This window comes from Cibotium barometz, chromosome 49 (genome assembly GCF_041138505.1).
Source record: "Cibotium barometz isolate CiBa-2024 chromosome 49, ASM4113850v1, whole genome shotgun sequence".
Classification (NCBI taxonomy): domain Eukaryota; kingdom Viridiplantae; phylum Streptophyta; class Polypodiopsida; order Cyatheales; family Cibotiaceae; genus Cibotium; species Cibotium barometz.
Window position 1 is genome coordinate 46,449,955 of NC_141094.1, and position 19,885 is coordinate 46,469,839.

General features: G+C 42.0%; 1 pseudogene across 1 annotated transcript in view; it reads right to left on the bottom strand.

Annotated features, from left to right (window-relative positions):
• The window catches only part of LOC147610667 (uncharacterized), a 103,641-nt pseudogene extending 90,763 nt beyond the window's left edge, over positions 1-12,878 (bottom strand). Inside the window, exons 1-2 of the transcript XR_015264089.1 lie at positions 12,560-12,878; positions 10,862-11,374 (exon numbers count right to left, since the gene is read on the bottom strand). The product of XR_015264089.1 is annotated as an uncharacterized LOC147610667 (transcript). The remainder of the gene's footprint in view (positions 1-10,861; positions 11,375-12,559) is intronic.
• Between the last annotated feature and the right edge of the window lie 7,007 nt (positions 12,879-19,885).

The window sequence follows — 19,885 nt, forward strand, 5'->3', positions numbered from 1 at the left end:
ACAAAAAGTTTGCCCAACGCATATGCTTCTCTGAAAGCTTAGTCTGCGTGAGGAAGTAACGCAAGGTTTGATGATCTGTCTGTACAGTGAAATCAGCCCCAAGCAAGTAGTGTTTCCATGTAGAAAGAGCGTGAATTACAGCCAACATCTCTTTCTCATACACCTGTAAATGCTTCTCGGCATCTTGCAAAACTCTACTCTCATAGGCTATCACATGTCCCTCTTGCATGAGAACTGCACCAATGCTACTTCCACATGCATCACACTGGACAACAAAAGCCTTTCGGAGGTCCGGTAACACCAATACTGGGTCCGAAGTAAGCTTTTCTTTGAGCTTTTTGAATGCTGTAATTTCCCGATCAGCCCATCTAAACGGAGTTGCTTTCTTCGTCAAAGCATGAAGAGGTGAAGCAATTTCAGCAAAGTGCCGTATGTAACGCCTGTAATAGGAACACAATCCTAGAAAGCTGCGTACATCATGCACGGTCCTCAAAGCTGGCCAATTAAGTATTGCTTCCACCTTTGCTGGATCCATACGGACTCCATGACCAGACACAATATGCCCCAAGAAATGTATATCCTGCAAGAAAAACTCACTCTTCTTGCCATTAACCACCAATCTATGGTTTCTGAGTTCTGCAAACACAATGGCCAAATGCCTTCTATGCTCTTCCTCAGTTTGTGAATGCACAATCATATCATCAAAGAATGTGCCCACAAACTCTCTATGAGGCCTGAAAATCCTGTCCATCATTCTGTTAAATGTGGCAGGCGCATTCGTTAAACCAAAGGGCATAACCAAGAACTCATACAACCCAAACGTGGTTCGGAATGCTGTCTTATGCACATCCTCGGGTCTAATGCGTATCTGATGATACCCGCTTTTCAAGTCAATACGACTAAAAACTGTGGAGCCCTGTAAGCGGTCCAAGATGTCATCGATCCTCGGTATGGGGAATCGATTCTTGATGGTATTCTTATTCAGCGCCCTGTAATCTATACACATGCGCCATGAACCATCCTTCTTCTGCACTAAGAGTACAGGTGAGCAAAAGGGTGATGAGCTAGGCTGTATCAACCCCTTATTCAATAGCTCCTGCACCTGACTCATAATCTCTTCTTGTTGGGCTGCACTAACACGATACGGCGGTCTATTCGGTGGAGTACTACCAGGAATCAGATCTATGGCATGATCTTCTGGCCTCTCAGGAGGTAATTCTCCTGGCAATGACTCGGAAAAACAGTCTTGAAACTCACTTAAGAAATCAGCCCTGTCCTTATCTAACATTGACAAATTAGACTTAGACTCATCATCATGTGCATCCTTTACATAAATCAAGTACGCAGAAAGATGCTTTTTCATTACTGATGAAATCGCCGAAGCGGATACAATAGGAACAGATTCCCCTTTGAGTTTTACATCCAATACATGCTCTTTCCCTCTATGAGTCAGAGTAATTTTCCTATTGTAAGTATCCACCACCGCATGTACCCTGTGGCACCATGGCATCCCCAACAAAACATCACAGCCATCCAAAGGCATGATGAAGAACTCCTCGCTGTCCACATAACCCTGCAAATGAAGCCGAAGCTTCCCAATAATAGGAGTAACGGGTTCTGCATACCCTGGACAAGCCATATTTGCCTCATGTAACGGCCCCATCTCCTCTGCGCGAATCCCCAATCGGCCAGCCAAATCCGGTGAAATGAAGTTGGCTCTAGCACCTGTGTCAAAGAAGATCAAAGCATTCTGATCTCTCACTTTGCCCCATGCCCTGCACAACTCTGTAGCTTCACCACTTAGCTGCTCACCCACAAGATCAGGAACTAAGCCTGCAGAAGGCTTTTGTTTCTTTGGCTTGGGCTCTCCTTTATTGTCAGGGTCCTTCTTGGACGTTCTCTTGGGACAATTGAATGACATATGCCCCTCTTCAGTACAGTAAAAACACTTTTGAGCATCTCTCAAAGCCTGTCTTTCCTCAGAAGTCCTTTTGGGCATTGGCAACTTCTTATACTTTGTCTCTGTAGACCCTTTAGCATCACGAGAAGCATGCCCAAATTTTTCAGCTTTCTTGCCCAATTTCTTACTGCCTTTAAATCCAGATGAACCACCTGTGAGTAACGCATTAGCTGTCATAGCATTTTCAATCATCTGTGACATGTTCGTTACTCTCGTCTTTATACAGTAATCGCGTACCTCCTTGGGCAGCCCACAACAATACTTCTCTACCTGCTCAGATAATGGCACGGCACGATAAGAAGTCACTGGGAGTAGAGCTTCCCAAAACTTCTTGTTATAATCCTCCAAACTATCACACTTTGAAGCATCCAGCTTGTGCCATGCTGTCATAACATCCACCTCAAATGTAGATGTGAGCCATACAGAAGAGAAAACCTGTTTGAATTGGACCCATGTGGTGGGTGCTATGCCCTGCAAAAGAAGAGTAGACCACCACTGCAAAGCATTGCCCTTGAGAAAAGTGGCAGCTTTCCTCACCTTAGAAGACTCTGTATAATTCCCACCAGAAAAAGCAGCATCAAACTGCTGTAAAAAGGTAAGTGCCTTCAATTTATCCTTGGCCCCACTGAAAGTGTCAAACTTCACTGCAGCTCCCCCTTCCTTGTAATCCTTCGCCTTTCCCATAGGCGTTAGATTATCATATGGAAGTGGTTTCGTGAGATTGCTGCCCCCAACATTCATACCCATCATTGGGTCAACATTTCCCATTCCAACACCAGGCATACCATACATCCCAGCCATGTTTCCATACATTCCATGCTGCATACCTGGCTGCATGCCACCAAACATATTGCCTTGCATTCCAGGTTGCATGCTTCCAAACACATTTCCTTGCATACCGGACTGCATACCACCATACATATTCCCTTGCATGCCAGGCTGAAAATTGGCTCCAAAAGGCCCATACATACCCATGCCTCCCTGAGGATAACCCCCAGTCATGGATTGAAACACTGAGCCACCACCAAAGTACCCTGGATGCATGTTCTGCTGAGGAATAGGTGGCTGTCCATAGAAGGAACTCTGTGGGTTTGCACCAAAAGCATGCTGCATGTTCGGAAACTGTGCAGGAGATGGATCCTGTGGAGTGGTACCACTATGACCATGAGAAAGATTCTTCGAACGAACCTTCTTCTTCTTTTTCTGGGGCTCTGTGCGGGGCTCTGAGCGAGATCTCAAAAATTCAGCAAATCTCTCACTCTGTGTGAGCTGCATAAAAGTATCCATAACACTAGCCAAGCGATCTTTGAACCGAGCATCATCATCCTCTTTACCATGCACATCTTCTGGCTGTGTTACATCCTCATAAGGCTCAACATCTGCAGCCTGTTCTCCTGCAAAAATATCCTCAGATACATCTCTTTCAGGAGAAGACTCTTGCTCTTCTTCTTCTTGATAGAAGTACTCTTCCTCTGTATCAGACATGATTGCTGAATTTTCAGCGATGGCTTTCTCCAAAGCAACCACGAGCTCACCCCCTTCAGAAAGTTGATGATTGGTCCCGGCAACGGAACCTTGAAACCGGCCTCTGATAAAGAACCAGAGTGCGGTAAGAGCTAACACCCGTCCACTTGTAGTCTAGATGAAAAAACCAAACACAGATTGGAGCTAGAGTGCCCAAATCTGAATACACAACGACACCTGTTGGCCCCAAAGCTTGGCGCCCCTTGCGGTATTTCTTTATTCCATTAAAATAATATGTATGGCTGAGTACAACATAAAAACCAGCCAAGAGTTTACACCTGTAGTCCAATCTGACTGCCCACAAATCCTTCTCAGCACAGAGGATCTATGCACACAGATCTGTGTCTTCAAACAACACACTGTGCCTCCCTCTGATCAGCCAAGTTCACAAAGCAGGCCAGCCATGGGCATACATCTGGCATAACTCATAAGCATGATACATATTCTCAGCTCAACATACATGTGCTGTTCAATCCCTGTCTTAATCTCTTGTCAATCTGCTATTCTCCTCCTCTCACAAGGAGCCAGATAATACATACCTGTAGCAGACATCAAGCAATAGAAAGAGAGATGGATGAACAGAGTCAAGGCTTACCAAGTTCAGCTCGTGAAACAACTCTGGAGGAAGCAACAGCACCAAATTATGCCTGCAGGCACTTGAACCCACATTCCTGCTTCACACGTGTGCTTGCACTTGCCTGTATCTTCCTCCTGATGCTCACTCCTATGCTGTCCTTGAAAATACAGATCTGAAAATCAGCACTGTACTTGATTGTACCGCCTCGGGATGCGTGCCAGGCGTTGTACTTGCAAAAACAGCCTGCTGTCCACTTCTGTACCAGCCTGAATCAGCCTGCACAAGTCTGTCCAGCACCTGTGAACTCTTCTGCAGCAACTGTACCTTCTGTACCTGGCTGCCCGTACACTGTACGGCAGCCGTACAGTGTGTACTTGCTGGAAAACACAATACACAGCCTGAACAGAGCTTCTGCGCAGCCACCAGCAGCAGCTCTGTGCGCCGCCAGCAACAGAGGAGAGAGAGAGAGAGAGAGAGAGTGTCCTGCTCTGGCCGTACAGTGCTGTACGGCTGGATCCACTCTGAAAAACAGCAGCCAAACTGTTGTACAGCAGTCGCCTCCTCCTCCTTCAGCTTTTCCACGCTAGGAAAACACAAGCGCATGAGAGAAGCTCCACTTTTGCTACACGACTCCCCAAAAAGGGAGGAGAGAGAGAGAAGAGAGAGAAAACCTCCTTCCCAATTTAATCCCTAGGGCCCCAACTTAATAAGTTCCCTAGGGCCACTAAGGCCTAGGGGCAAAACTTCAATAAACATTAAAAGTTAATGTTTTAATGTTCCCCCTTCACACCTAGGGTTGTCCACACATCTTTAAACACTGTCCGGGCACCCCCCATGTGAATCATAAAATATTCTGACTCTGCAACCACCATGCACACACTTGTCCTGCTCCATTTTCACAGGGCCATGACACCTAGAATGATGGATTCTGTTCTTGAGACATAAAGACATGATGTGTATAGCTTTAAAAGATGTTTTGAAGCTACCTTATTAGTTTTCTCTAGATTAAGCTCCATTTGGGAGCTTTGAGCTTTTGAAGTGTACACAAGGACAAAAAAACGACTTTTTGAAAAGCATGGCTAGCTATCAATTTAAAAAAAGTAGGTTTGCAAATGGAAAAATACCTATTTCAGAGAGTCTCTCTCTCAAAAATGCAAAGTTCACATACATTTGATTCAATACGATTCTAAAGGTCGATTTTTTATTAAGATTGTGAATGAGACTCTTGAGATGTAGAATTTCAAGTGTGATTGTGACACTCTCACAAGCATTTATAGATGAGATAATTTTATTTTATTTTTAAAGAGTAATATATTCCATTCAAAACAACTTATACAGGAGGTGGGAGAGTAAGGACTCTATCCCTGGCCTCATCCACATTAATAAAGAGCCATGGGGGAAGTTTATGAAGCCAGATTGTAGAGCCCACATGTGTTGAAGAGGCTATTGGAAATGAACCATGGGAGAAAGCTATGGATTAAGCTATCTAGACCTCATCCTTTTGCTAGCCCTTAGCCTCCTCGACAAAGTCCTACTAATCCCCACACACTAAACCCTAACCCTAACACTAATTTCAATGTTTTGTGCCATGAAAGATTGCAAACAAGACTTAAAGTTGATCTAGAATAGATTATAGTATACAAAATTCACAATGTCAACTTGGGCATTTTAGGATTTAGTCTCCCTTACGGATTGATTATATGATCATGGGTTGCCTTTGTCAACTTAAATAAGAAATCCTAGCATGAGGAGAAATTTGATTAACATGCTTGGTACATCCCTCGTCAACTCCATAATTGATGCTCTTGGAGATTCTCAAGGCAATGCTTAATTGACCATGCATGAATAGTGAGATTCTATTGCAATCCATCTACAATCACCTTTGCATTGAGTCTTGCACATTTCTTTTTTTTATTGGAGTCGTGTGCACACTTACAATGTGATGTTTTCCATCATCTTATGCATGGAACACCTTCACTCATGGGATTTTTATAGGCTTGACATCTCTAAATGGAGTAATCTTCATGCAAATGTTCAATGAATTCCCACTAGGGCTAGCTAACTTCCTTTGTTTGTATCTTGTATCTTGAGATACTAATGAAGGCTTAGAGGTTGATTCAACCAAGGTGCCTATAACTACGACTACAAACCAAAAATTCATTTTTTACAAAACCCCTAGACTAGAATCTAAACTACTATTCAAAACTAGTAAAGCTCTAATGCAATTGAAGAATTAAGAAGGAAATGGAGTAAAATCCATATATTCCTTGGACCTCACTAAATGATTCATGAATCACCTAATCCCCAATGGAGCCAATGTAAGACCACAACTAGTAAACAGTAAGCCCTTGGTCATGACAGGTTCAAAAAACAAAAACATGCCGATTCTCCTAGAGTCTTTTGTGGAATCACTTAAGCCCCAATACAACCAAGCCTAAGCTAAAAACACAAAGGAGCTTGTAATCCCTTCAGTCAAGGCTGGAGGATGCAAAGTCCACACTCTAATGTCAAATCTCTTATTTAAAATTTCTCAAGATCTAGGGAAAAGAGCTCACAATCCCAAGAAAAGACACATTGTTGTGTTTTCGTTACAGTCACAAGAGTTGTACAACACACACACACACACGTGTGCGTGTGTGTGTTGTACAGTTCTATGATCATGTGCACATGCATGTGCATGTGCGGGTGTGTGTGTGTGTGTGTGTGTTGTACAGTTCTCGATCATAGGAAAAGCACAATAACATGTCTCTTTTCGTGGGATTAAGAGGTCTTTAGCCTGGGTTTGGGAAATTTTGAGAAAGAGATTACCAAAATATATTTTATTGACAATATAATGGCATATAAAGATGCTATTTCACTTATACAATCAATAAATAGGTTTTTATCGATGTCCCACTAATCTTGGTAAAGACTATCTGCAACATAGACCAATGGAGCAACAGAGATACCAAAGGCCGGAAAGATGCAAAATTTGTGGAGGTGATCATCCCACCACACAATGTCCTCAGAAACCGGAACCACAAACTCTACCAGCTCCAAGAACGAACAAGTGGTGTGACTTCGAGCAGAAGTGGTGTGACTTTGAGCAGAAGTGGACAAACCACGACACAAGTGAATGCTACCATCGGATAAGGTATCTAAGGGAGCAAGGAATGTACCAGAACTTGGGTGGTGCACAACAATACCAAAGAGCAGGAAACCATCCAAGAGTAGAAAGGGCTCAGCTTGTCTTGGAAAATCAACCTCCTTTTCCAGGTGCTGCAACCGTAAGGCTAGTACAACCAAATGAACCGGTTTATGAGGGAGCATTAATGCCCGTCACAAACTACTATGAAGAAGGCATGGACACAGTTCCAGAGCCAGTACAACCTTATGCTTCAGTAGCCATGCTTCAGTAGCCAGTAGCTCTAATATCAATTCTGAAAGATCATATTAAATGGATCACAACACGCTTTGGTTCATAGCGAATGGAATGGTTAGACCACAAGGACCACCACCAAGATCTTATCCACCAAGGGATTATCCGCCTCAGGCAACTCCTAAGGGACCATGCTATAAGTGTGGGAAAGATCATTGGGTCAGAGGTTGTCCACATAAGAATGAGGAAGTTCCACAACGAGATGGTAAAAAGCCAGTGATACCATACCTGGCTAGATTGTGTCGACTGTGGAGTTAAGCATCTAGTGAAAGATTATCCGGCAAACCCAGAAGTCAAGGGCAAGGCTACTCTTAACTATGTTGAGGTACTGCCATCCACAAGTTTGTCAAGTTCATCAAAGTCTGAGCATGTTGTGCCATTGAAAGTTATAACCCGTGCACAAGCTCTAGCCAAGGAAAAGGATCCTGAGAATGCGGATAAAGAAAAAAGTGATGTGCCTAGCGAGGGTAGCAAACAAACCACGCGGAGCTGGAAAGCCAAAAGAGCTAGGAGAGCAGCCGCTAAGCTAAAACAAAAGGAAAAGGAGCAAGCTGCTCCAACAAAAATTAAAGAAAGCTGCTCCAACAAAAATTTTTGTTGGAGCAAGCTGGTCCAACAAAAATTAAAGAAACACAAAATGAGAACCAAGGAAAAGAAAAATTAGCTCATGGGGAGCCAAAAGAACCTAAACCTCCAGAAGAAGAAAAGGAAAAGAGTTCAGGAGGGTCAGTTCTAGCGGATAAACACTTTAAACAATTAGAGGGCTTATTAAAAGCCTACGAAGCTAGACTAAAACCCTTGGAAGCCCTAGAGGAAAGATGGAGAACATACCCTGATCCAATGCAAGAAACTAGGCAACTAGAGATGTACAGGAAGGTCATAGAAGCCACACAAGCTCTAGCGGATCAGTTGAAACCAAAATCGACAAAAGAGCTAAATGAAACAAATGAGACAAAAAAGCCGGTATTGGACATGGGATTGCCCACGATACCTGAAGAACTAGAAAACGAAACGGGTGACATAGTTGAGGGTTATAGGTTTTACAAGTCATCATTGTAGATTGCAGATATTGGGTATTGTTGTTTCGTTGGCTAGAGTCAAATTTGTGGCTTAGGTTTGAGTCATTGGCACAGTGGTTCTCGAAAGACACAAAGTTTGATACATTTATGCATTGTTACAGCACCTGCTAGTGAGCTTGTTACATGTATTTGGACATTGCGCTTACCTGGCTTGTGGTTTGCCCTATGTATGAAATTGTGGAATGTATCTTTGTTACAAAGATGAATTGCAACTTTTGTGAGGGTCGAGTTGAGGTTTGATTGAGCTAGGAGATACTTTTGTGAGCCTTGGGTTTAGTGGGAGTGTTTAGAGGCCACCCCATTCTCCCCCCCCATAAAATTGGTGCCCCCATTGAGGAGCCTTTCAAGCACCTTCAATTTTTTGTGCTAAATGAATCAAGATCAAGGAGAAAGAGTGATACATCGCTTTCACTTTACTTGTTCTATTAGAATAAATGTGCATGTAGATAGGAAAATTGTCTATCAACAAAGGATTGTTTTTATGTTTGGTGTTGACAAATTAGGAGAAATTCTTGCATCCCCAGACCCTATCATCTTACCTATGATTCACTATGAAAGCTCATTTGATGTGCATGTTTTTATTCTTTTATAGTGTATGCATGTAGCATGTGCAATTTATACTTGTAGATGTCTTTAAATCAAGATCAAATAGTTGCACCATTAACACCCATTGCTAGGCAAGATGTTCGCATTATTGTAAGTACTAAGTTTAGATTTCAAAGAACAATTTTACGTATGTTTGGACCAACACGCCTCGCAGCCATAAATGCGTATGTGGATCCTTTTATACTTCCTATAATAAGGTACGACATAAGCTTTGACATCTATATCTTTGTACTCTTTTAGAATTAATTTTAAGTGTGTGTTATTATCCATCTTTGTAAGCTTGTTTTACTAGAATGGCGGGAGCTTTCCCAACCTTTCATGGTTACCAAGGTGAGAGTGCAAGGGAGTTCTCAGATAACCTTGAAATGGCACACCTCATTTCGGGGCATGATCAAGAAGAGGTTAAGCTAAGGGCATTTCCCTTGGTTCTAAAGGGTGAAGCCCGCACGTGGTATGAAGGACTTAATGCACAAACAAGGGGAACCTATGCCATGCCCCACAAGTACAAGATCTAAAGTGCAAGTGCACAAACAGAACCCACGTTGCACATTGTGCAAGTGCACAATGTGTGCAAGTGCACACTAGCATTATGCACTCTCTTACTTGTACCCTTACATAACACACATCAAAAAGTACACTTTGCTTTTGCCCATAGACTAGGTACACTATCCATATCTCACCATGCAAGTGAAGCAATCCCTTCATGCATGAGATCGAGCACCACAATCTTGTCAGGCTCTAGCGCAGCTTCTAGGGTATCAACTCAAGATAGTAGTACACAACCTACTAAGCCTTTAAGTGTCATCAGTGAAAGCTACTCTTTAGAGAGTGAGTCTTCAAAGGCAAGTGAAAGCAAAGCCCCTAACTTGATGGATGCTCCAATCACTCCGAATATGCTCACAAATAGTTTGAATGAAGATGCGAGCCAGAGTGCACATCTCTTCATCATCATCAATATAAGACTTGTCTTTGTGCGAGAAAACTCTCAAGGTGCAAAACTCTATTATGCATTTCCCTTGGTTCTAAAGGGTGAAGCCCGTACGTGGTATGAAGGACTTAATGCACAAACAAGGGGAACCTATGGTAACCTTGTTTTAGCTTTCAAGACTAAGTATGGAGGTAGTCAAACCCCTGAGAAATTGTGGCGTCAATTGTTAGAGCATAAACAAATGAATCTAAATGACCTTTCAAATTATGAAATTAAGTTCAAAAACCTATGGGAGCAATGGTCGGAATCATTTCAAGATAATGGAATCGCTCCAGACTTCTTGAAGAAGGAGAGATTTATAGCGGGTCTACTTCCTGAATTTCGTGAAAAAGTAGAGGCAAGGTATCCACATACTTTTAATGAGGCATCGCAAATTGCCACACAAAAGTTTCAAAAATTAAACTATAAGGTAAAACAATTTAGAGATGGAAGAGAAAAGATTATAATGGATGCGTCTCAGTTAGCTAAGGACAATGTTGTTGGGACTAAATGTAGCTTAAAATTTCTCAACGGTCACTTTGACAATCAAGAAAAGAAAGTAGTCTCACTGGCACAAACCAATGTAACTACATCGGCACCATTGTGTACCTATATCACACCAGTGTACCTATATCAGCACAAACTAGTGTACCTATATAGGCACCTATGTCGGCACCATCATGTAATCACTTCTTTCTTTAAAAAATAGTTAGAAAGGTTAGGATAGGACCTGTGCGCGGTCCGAGTCTGGATTTGCCTCGCTTACAAGATTCATCCCACCAAGAGAACTGGCCTTGTAGACCCCATAAAGAACCCTCTGATCAATGTCAAACAAAAATAGCTTTAATTCCTTTCTTGGCTCGCTCAATGACATCTTTCCTGGTCTCAGGGAACCCAAACACATGATACTTGAAGTAGTCTTTCTTGGTCGCACTGTTGCACATGAAATGAGACCGGCAAAGTCCACAGCCTCTTTATCTCTGCCCTTCTTGCTAGCATCACCCCTTTTGCGCATAAGAAGGGGCTTCTTACCTCTTATACCTCTTTTCCCCTTCTCCTTAGCTGCCTGTGATTTAGCTCCACTATCTTGTACATGTGTCTGTAGTTCTACAAGTTCCTTTGCAGCACCCTTGGATGTATCAGCAACCTCTTGCTCTCCCTTCATGTCTGCAGCTTGTGCCTCTGGCCTTGCTTTTGCACCTCCACGCTTGAATTTCCTTCCATGTGCCATGATAGCAGCTACCTATGGCACAAAGGTATCTGCGATTATCTAACAAGCTCTCTAGACAGGTGGCAATGAGGCACACCCAAGCTACAAAATAAGAAAAATATCTAAGAGCAGCCAAGTGTGTGCTCTCGACGGGTGCCACCGAGGCACACCCCACAACAGAATGTGCAGAAATCTAAGACAGGGCAGCTTGATCTGAGGAGAAATGGGAGAACCTAGGCATCTCCAGGATGTGCGATAGGCAGATCTACAGGTCATAGCATTCAAGCCGTGAATATGAAAGGCAAGGTCTACAAGCTACCGTAGCAAGATCAGACACAATTTCTCCATACACGAGCACTTACCACAAGCATAACGCAAACCTTGACAGAAGAACAAGAAGAAAGCTGTAGAAGATGAAGGACATACCTGGAGCTCCTTAAGATTGGGAGAGAGCGAGAGAGACGAGATGTTGCTCCAGTGCCCTCCCTTTTCTGGGGTTCGCAGTGCGGTAAGATGCACCGACTCTCTTGCCCTTTATTTTGTGCCAATCTTGATAGCTTTCTCTCTCTCTCTCTCTTACCCCCGCACACGAGGGCTGTGGCGGCAGCGTTCCCGCCCAAGGCAGAAAAGACAAACTCGTTTTGAAAACACTAGCATTTTGAAATGGTGTTGGACAGAGGCAATCAATAGTAAGCCATTGAAATGGCTTTAATGGAGGCTGAAGAAGGATTTCTAGAAAGGCAAACACCTGCGATGTAGAGCTACGAAAAATTGAAAGGATTAATGTGCAGCACAAATTCTAGCAGGGGCAGCAAAGCCATCTTTTTGACAAGGAGGTGACCTTTTACAAGGCAACAAAGCCAGTTCGCCCTTACTGTTTTGACAAGGAGAAGGCTTTGTGCAATGTAGCTTCTACAAGGGGAAGCAAAGCCATTGTTTTCCTTCGGTATTTGGGAATTTTTGCCAGGCAACGAAACCAGTTTGCCCTGGACGTTTTCCAAGAGAAAAAAACCAGTTTTTTGACAGGAAGAAGACCGTGTTTTGATACCATTTTTCCCTTAGTTTTTCACAAGGAGAGGGCAACAACGCCATTCTCTTGTTAGTATTGGGGCAAGAGGAGGGCCTTTTACCAGGCAACAAAGCTATTTTTGCTTGATACTTTGACAAGGAGAGGACCTTGTGCAGGAGCAATAGAGAGCAGGATTTGAGGGAACTAACCTGCAGAGGCTTGAAACACTTGGCATCGTCTACTCGCACTGATGGGAAATGAGCCAGAGAAGGGGTAGTAGCCCCGGCTAGAAAGTGAGAGGCCTGGTATCCCACAGCAGCTCTACTCACAGAACCATCTACCTTGACTTGGCGATGGCATGGCAGACTGTTGCTAGGGCAAAGACAATGCATTGTGTGATGATCGGGGCGAAAACGTGCACACACAGACTAATGGGGATGAAAAGGTGGTTGTCTTTGGGAGTCCCAGGTTGTGGGTTCGATACCTCCCAGTCCAATTGGTACCTAGCCCTTACGGGTTGTTCCCCAAGATGTGTGCCTCTACATTACGAGGTTGGGTGTGTGCGTTGTAATTTCAAAGTTCAAGTCTTCTATCAAAAAAAAAATGGTGTTGGAGGCGTGCATTTACACCTTTCATATTTTTTATAATTAAATTAAAGACAACTCATGTGGACTTGAGAGTACTCTAAATTCTAGTTTACTGTTATGAAAAATCAACTATTTTTGTTGGCATTGGACCCTTTAGCCTCCAATGTTAGTTTTTGCATGTGCTTATTGATGGAGGTGGAGTCACAGGTACCTCCAACGCTCCAGAACCTCCAACCTCCAAAAAAACATCTACATGTGCTTACCCTATATCTCTCTTCATACTTGCACTCGTCGCTCTCTCTATTTATGCTCTCTTTCTCTCTACCTCTCTCTCTCTCTAAACCTAGTTCTTTAGGGAAAAATTAATGACTTATTGTGCACACATATTAGGGACACAAAAGGCTTAGTTACAAATTCAAGCAAGGGATGCAAGCTACCATTTGTGGATGTGACGAGTGTTGATATTTGCTTGATTTTGGTTTTGATGAGCAGGGGTGCCCATCAAAACTTATTGTTTCACTAATTTCAAATGTATTCTTTGAAGGTCATTCCATAAATTTCCCCATTCTTAACGACCAAAATGCCCAAAAATAGGTACGATATTAGGCAAAATTTATCTTTGGATGTTATAAAAAATGGTATTTTTTAGCCACAAAGCTCATCTTTAAAAAATAAAAAAATATCAAATTTTGTTTTAATGCCTTTGAGTTTCATTTTGAATTTCTCTCTTCTTTTCGTTGACACCCATATTCTTTCAAAAGTATATTTAGAATAAAGTATTTGCTCTTTTTCTCTCTCTATTCCCCTTGAGATCATGGGTATGGAATGGGTTGTGGTATACACTCGACAACCTCTCTTTGGAGGCACGTTATAAAACATAAAAAATCCAAAGAGCAAAATTATAACGAGATCGTCCATCCACCTCACACATTAATGGGTATGTCCACTTGATCACTATATTTGCACTATGGGTAATGTCCAAGCATATGAATTTAGGACTTGTATATTGAAACACAGTTGCATTGTTCTTTTATCGGCATGCTCTTGGAAAAGGGTTCAGTGTTCACTTGGGCATTTTTCCCTAGGGAGTATTTCAAGGTGAAGGAAGGGTTGACTCTTTTTATTTTGATAATGTTTTTTGGCCTGCTTTTGCAAATGGTTTGGAGGCATCATAAAGAAGGCTTGTCCCTCTATTGTCAATCACTTCTATACTTTTTGGCATGTGTTGCCAGGCCTTACTACTTAGCGTTCAATTTGAGTTTTGATCGTGTAGTAAATTTGGAAGTATTCTAGGTAAAAAATAAAGGGTGATAACTTGTTCTCTCTCTCTCTCTCATCCAATCACTATTAATCTCTCTCAATCACTCTCTCTAATAGAGATAGAGATATAAATAATTTATTTGCCTCCCTTTGCAAAAGCCATAGAGAAGTTTTGAAGGCCTTACAAACAAGAAAATTGGCAAAATTATTGCTATTAGATAGCTATAGAAAATACGAATGTATAAAAAATCGGAGTGATATTTTGAAATGTGAAAGACATGGTTACTTATGTTTTGTGTAGCATTACATGCGGTCCTTGAGTGTCATGACAACGGTCCTGTGGACACGGTTCTGCATCTCGGACAAGGTTCCGTAAACCAAAGGTTGCTCAAACCGTTATGCCGGGAGCGGGGCACAACCTAGACGCTAAGGCATAGACGGGGTTCAGGGGTCAAGAGGGAGCCAAGTGTTGGGTCAAAGGTGTTTGCATGCTTAAAGTACAAGTCTGGGATCAATAAATCAAAGAGCAGTCAGACAGGTGAGTGTGGACGCGGGCTAGGGTTTTAGTATAAAACCCAACGAGGACACTTAGGGCTCATAACTTCTTGTGCATTTGGGTGGAGAGCCGAGCTACCTTCTCCTCCAAGGCGTGGCTATGGTGCCCTTGGAGAGTCATGCGCATGATGCATACGTGACAGAGGTATCAGAGCAAGCTACGCCCAACGCAACACACATCCGCTGTGCAACATAGAACGCAGCCCTGTGCATAGGGAACAACCCCTAACACGGACCTACGTGTAGACAGACATGCGGTAGGAAGCAGCCCCTAACAGGGACCTGCGCGTAGCCAAACCCACAGGAAAAGAAAGCTGTTGCGTGTGAACAGCACCATGTGAAGTAGCCGCACATGCGCACATCAGCCAAGGCAGTCTAGGCTTATGACCAAGGCATAGACCGGCATTGACAACGGCATCGAGGCTTCGTTAGTGCCATTGGCTGCACGCGAGAAGCTCCTCTTGCATGTGGTTGTAATAAGGTGAGCACTCATCAACCAAGGGCTTGAACCTTCCACCCCAAGTTTCAAGGCCAAGTGTGCTAGCCACTTCACCTTTTCCCTTGTGTTATTCTTCTCTTCAAAAAATGCTCTACTTATTCTTTCGAGGGAGGACACAAACTACAAGGAAAGTGACCTTTTTCACCCTTCAACTTTTCTTCTTTCAATTTGTGAGGGGAGTTTTCTATGCAACAAAGTTTTGGAGTTTTTGGTGTTTTGGTGGTCGGATCTTCAATGACATACTACATGCACCACACTCTTTTACATGCATGTGGTGATTGAAGACTCGAGTCGACTTCTTCTACGATGCTTGTGCTTTCTACATCACTACAATTGGAGTTCGTTTTTCTTGAGGCGGGTTTCTTCCTCTCAAGTGTGGATTTCAACGTTTTTTGTGCATGCACACTTGAGTGCTTCGTGGGAGCATCGGTGGTCCATGTGTCTATTTTATCTTTCTTCCCTTTTTCAAGATATTTACACCATGTCCTCATCACTACACGCACTACATGTTGAGCACGGTGCGAACGCACAAGCCGCACACGATGTAGCCATGGATGAAGTTGACGTGACCGATCATGATTTCGTGGACATGGTTGAATTTGGCTTTCTCATTAGCCATACGTTGGCTCTTGAAAAAAATCTTAGTGCACTGAATGAGAATGTCACCAAGATGACTGATCTCAGCCTGAGCTTGGTCTTCATCAAGTTTGCTTGATAGTGCACACTGCAGCAGGAGTTGAAGGTACATTCTCTCTCTCTCTCTCTCTCTCTCATGGACTAACACTCTCTCATGTTTTCTTTCAACAGAGGTAATGGTGCAGTGTGTGAGAGAGAGAGAGAGTGCGCGCCGGGCAATGTGAAGTGCCTGGTGGGGATAAATGCAAGTTGCAAAAGTGCCTAGGAAATTCAATGAAGACTTCTCTAAAAAGCACTTGGGCTCATCGAAACGGCACAATAGGTTCAACACCAGATCTCTTCTAGACAGGGAGTTCTGTTAGACAGGGCAATACATATCAATTCATCTAGACGTCGGAGAATGTGACGACCAGTATGCATATGGATGTATCATCAGATACAGAGGATTATCACCAGATACAGGGAGCAACGGACCAAACACCTCACAGTTGAGGAGATCGAGACTATACTACAAAGACCTATGAGAGAGCTCATCCACCACTGACCACTATATCATCCTTCTTACCCCTCCTTAGTAGCGGCTGCCTCTATGTCACATTCACCTAAGATTTTCACTCCTAGTTCTTTTTTCCAATTTTTCAAATTTTTACTCTCTGGACAGCTGTATTATCTCACCACATTTATTGTATTGTCTTGGTCTCATAGGTCATTTTGGCCTTTTGAAGATGTTAATATTACATTTCATTTTGGCCTTTTGAAGACGTTAATATTACATTTCATTTCATTTCTTTCTCTCTCTCCCTTATGTATTCCTCTATAGGGCCCACTACTATCACACTCTCTATCTCTCTCTCTCTTTCTTTCTCTGCTCTCCAAGCATAAAATTTTGTGTGCATCTACGAGATTGAGCTCTTTAATTTTGACAAAGCTCTTTGGCTTGCCTTTATTTGCATCACTATATATATATATATATATATATATATATATATATATATATATATATATATGTATGTATATGTATATGTATGTATGTATATGTATATGTGTACACACATACACACACACACACAATAAAGTCTTCTCTTTTTGTGTACATGATTTTTGTTATGACCTTAAGAGTGGCTATCATCAGATAAGGATAGTCCCGGAAGACATCCATAAGACTGCGTTTCGCAGTACTTTTGGATTATATGAATTCCTTGTTATGCCATTTGGTCTAAGTCTTTTTTGTTGACGCTGGCATTCTTTGGCTATTTTAGCTGTGTTGGAGGCTTTGTCTTTGCTTTAATTTGTTCCTACTCAGTTGTGTTTAATGGTGAACTTGCCACCTTTTTAGTAGAGGATTCCGATAATTCTCAGACTGTCATCAAATTGTATTTTGATGAGCTTCACAAGACTTTCTCTCTCTAAAAAGTGGCCATTCTAGGGAGAGAGAGCAAAGGAAAGCTAATGTTATGCAAGTGGATATATATATATAAACACACACACACACACACACACACACACACACACACATATATATACATACATACATACATACATATATATATTACAATAGTGTTGCAAGTATTCTACAACGTACTCACTCTCAGTAGAAGACATAGTAACGCAATCTTGTAATCGAGATCGCCATGAAACTGCGCCTCCAATGAATGTGAAAACATAGCCCGAAGTGGACCTTCTTTTGTTCAAATCTCCTGCATAATCCGCATCCGCGTGTAACCACTTACACATGTTCCTTGACTTCCAAAGCAAATGCACATGTCCTTTGTACCATTCAAATATCTCATGATGACAATACACTATTGATGAAGAAATGATGATGACAATACACTATTGATGAAGAAATAGTTGATGATGATGACAATACAATTCTAATGAAGAAATCGCATTGATAAAGAAATAGCCAATGAGAACACAACATCAAGGTTACAATGGAGTGGTGATAGGAAGTTCCCCAATAGAATCACCAAAGTGTTGCCTACTTAGGAAGAAGACTTTTCCCAACCTCCCCCACATACTGCGTAGCCTCCACCTCTCACTAGCCACATGGATGCTATTTTGAGCATCCAAGCTTCTTCAAAAGTTGGCGAGTTCTTAAAAGTGGATTAACTTAATCATTTGAAGGGTAATTAGGGTGGGCATATATATATGTACATATATATATATATATATATATATATATATATATATATATATATATATATATATATATATATATATATATACATACTTACATATATATACATATATATATACACATACATATACATATATATATGTATATATATATATATATATATAGATATATATCCATTTATATATATATATACATACATATATATATATATATACCTTTGTAAGACTAGAATTTATCCAACCATACAAATTTAGATTTGTTTCAAAGGAGATCAAAATATATATATATAGATATATATCCAATCATACAAATTTAGATTTGTTTCAAAGGAGATCAAAAAATATATATATAGATATATATCCATTTATATATATATATATATACCTTTGTAAGACTAGAATTTATCCAATCATACAAATTTAGATTTGTTTCAAAGGAGATCAAAAATCCAATACAACAAAAAAAATGAAAGAGAAGAAGAAAGAAAAATAACAATAAATAAATAAAATAATAATAATTAAAAATAAGTAAATGAAGAGTTAAACAAAGTAAAATATGACTAAAGACTCCACCAAAGGGAAAGCTTTAGTGCTACAGTTTCCAGATGAGGTGAGTAGAATGACTTTCATGAGAGGAGCTTGTCAGGGGACCTAATCTATTTTGATGATGACCTTACAATAATGCAATTGGAACACAGAAGATTATGCATGCCGGAGATCAAAGTGGCACGCCAAAGTGGAAAGAAAGCTCACTATAGAGATGGTCACATTTATATAGATGGGAAGAGGGTCGAATAGCGCCACCTGGCCTATGAGACAAGGAGGAACCAACATCCGGACAAAGAAATACACATAGCAGTCTGGAACTTTAATGGAGCCCTATGGACACATCCAGGGAGACTTGAGGAGGTCATGGTGGGCCGAGATATTGTTTTACTGCTACTGACAGAGACACATGAGAGTTTGGAGAGGGGCCTACCATGAGTGGAAGGCTTCCAGTGGGAGTCAGTGCATAGGATGGTGATGAGACAGAGCACTTCTTGAGGGTTAGGAGGCATTACCGTACTTTTTCGACGAGAGATACATGAGCACATTAGAGTTGTGTCCCGAGATATAGAGGCGAGGTACATGTGGATCAGCTTGCAGTTATCAGAGTCACGGCTGGTTTATATAGCATTATGCTACTTTCCACCAAAAGGGTCCAGATTTTCTGTTGACCAGATAGAGGGACAGAACAGAGGGACACGAGGGGAAATAGAGCCACATATAGTTGGTGAGTCTCCATATGCTGCTCTATCAAAGGAGATCATATAGTATTCGACTATGGGTGAGGTTTTCCTTATGGGAGACTTCAATGCCCACACACGGAGCCGACAGTGTGAGTCCTACGACTTTGAGGATCCCATACTGTTGGATACACTGGATGCAGAGGAGATAGGGACCACCAGCAGGTGATTTACTGATGGGGGGGCTGATAGCACTGGATACAGACAGCACCTATTGGATCTCAGGGCTCGACACCATCTTGTTATTTATATAACGGGATGACCCTGGCCGGCGGATTCAGGTGGCCTTCCATGCTTCCAAATGGGAGAGGCGACAACAGCACAGTGGATTATGTGATGGGATCCCGAGAGGCAGTAGGTGGTATCCCATTTTACAGTACCACCATGTCCTATTGGAGCAGACCATACATATCACTTACATTCAGGAGCTCGCTAGAGATTCACCCACCCATCACCCGACCCCCTCGCACCATTTTCCACTTCACCCATTTTACAGTACCACCATGTCCTATTGGAGCAGACCATACATACATATCACTTACATTCAGGAGCTCGCTAGAGATTCACCCACCC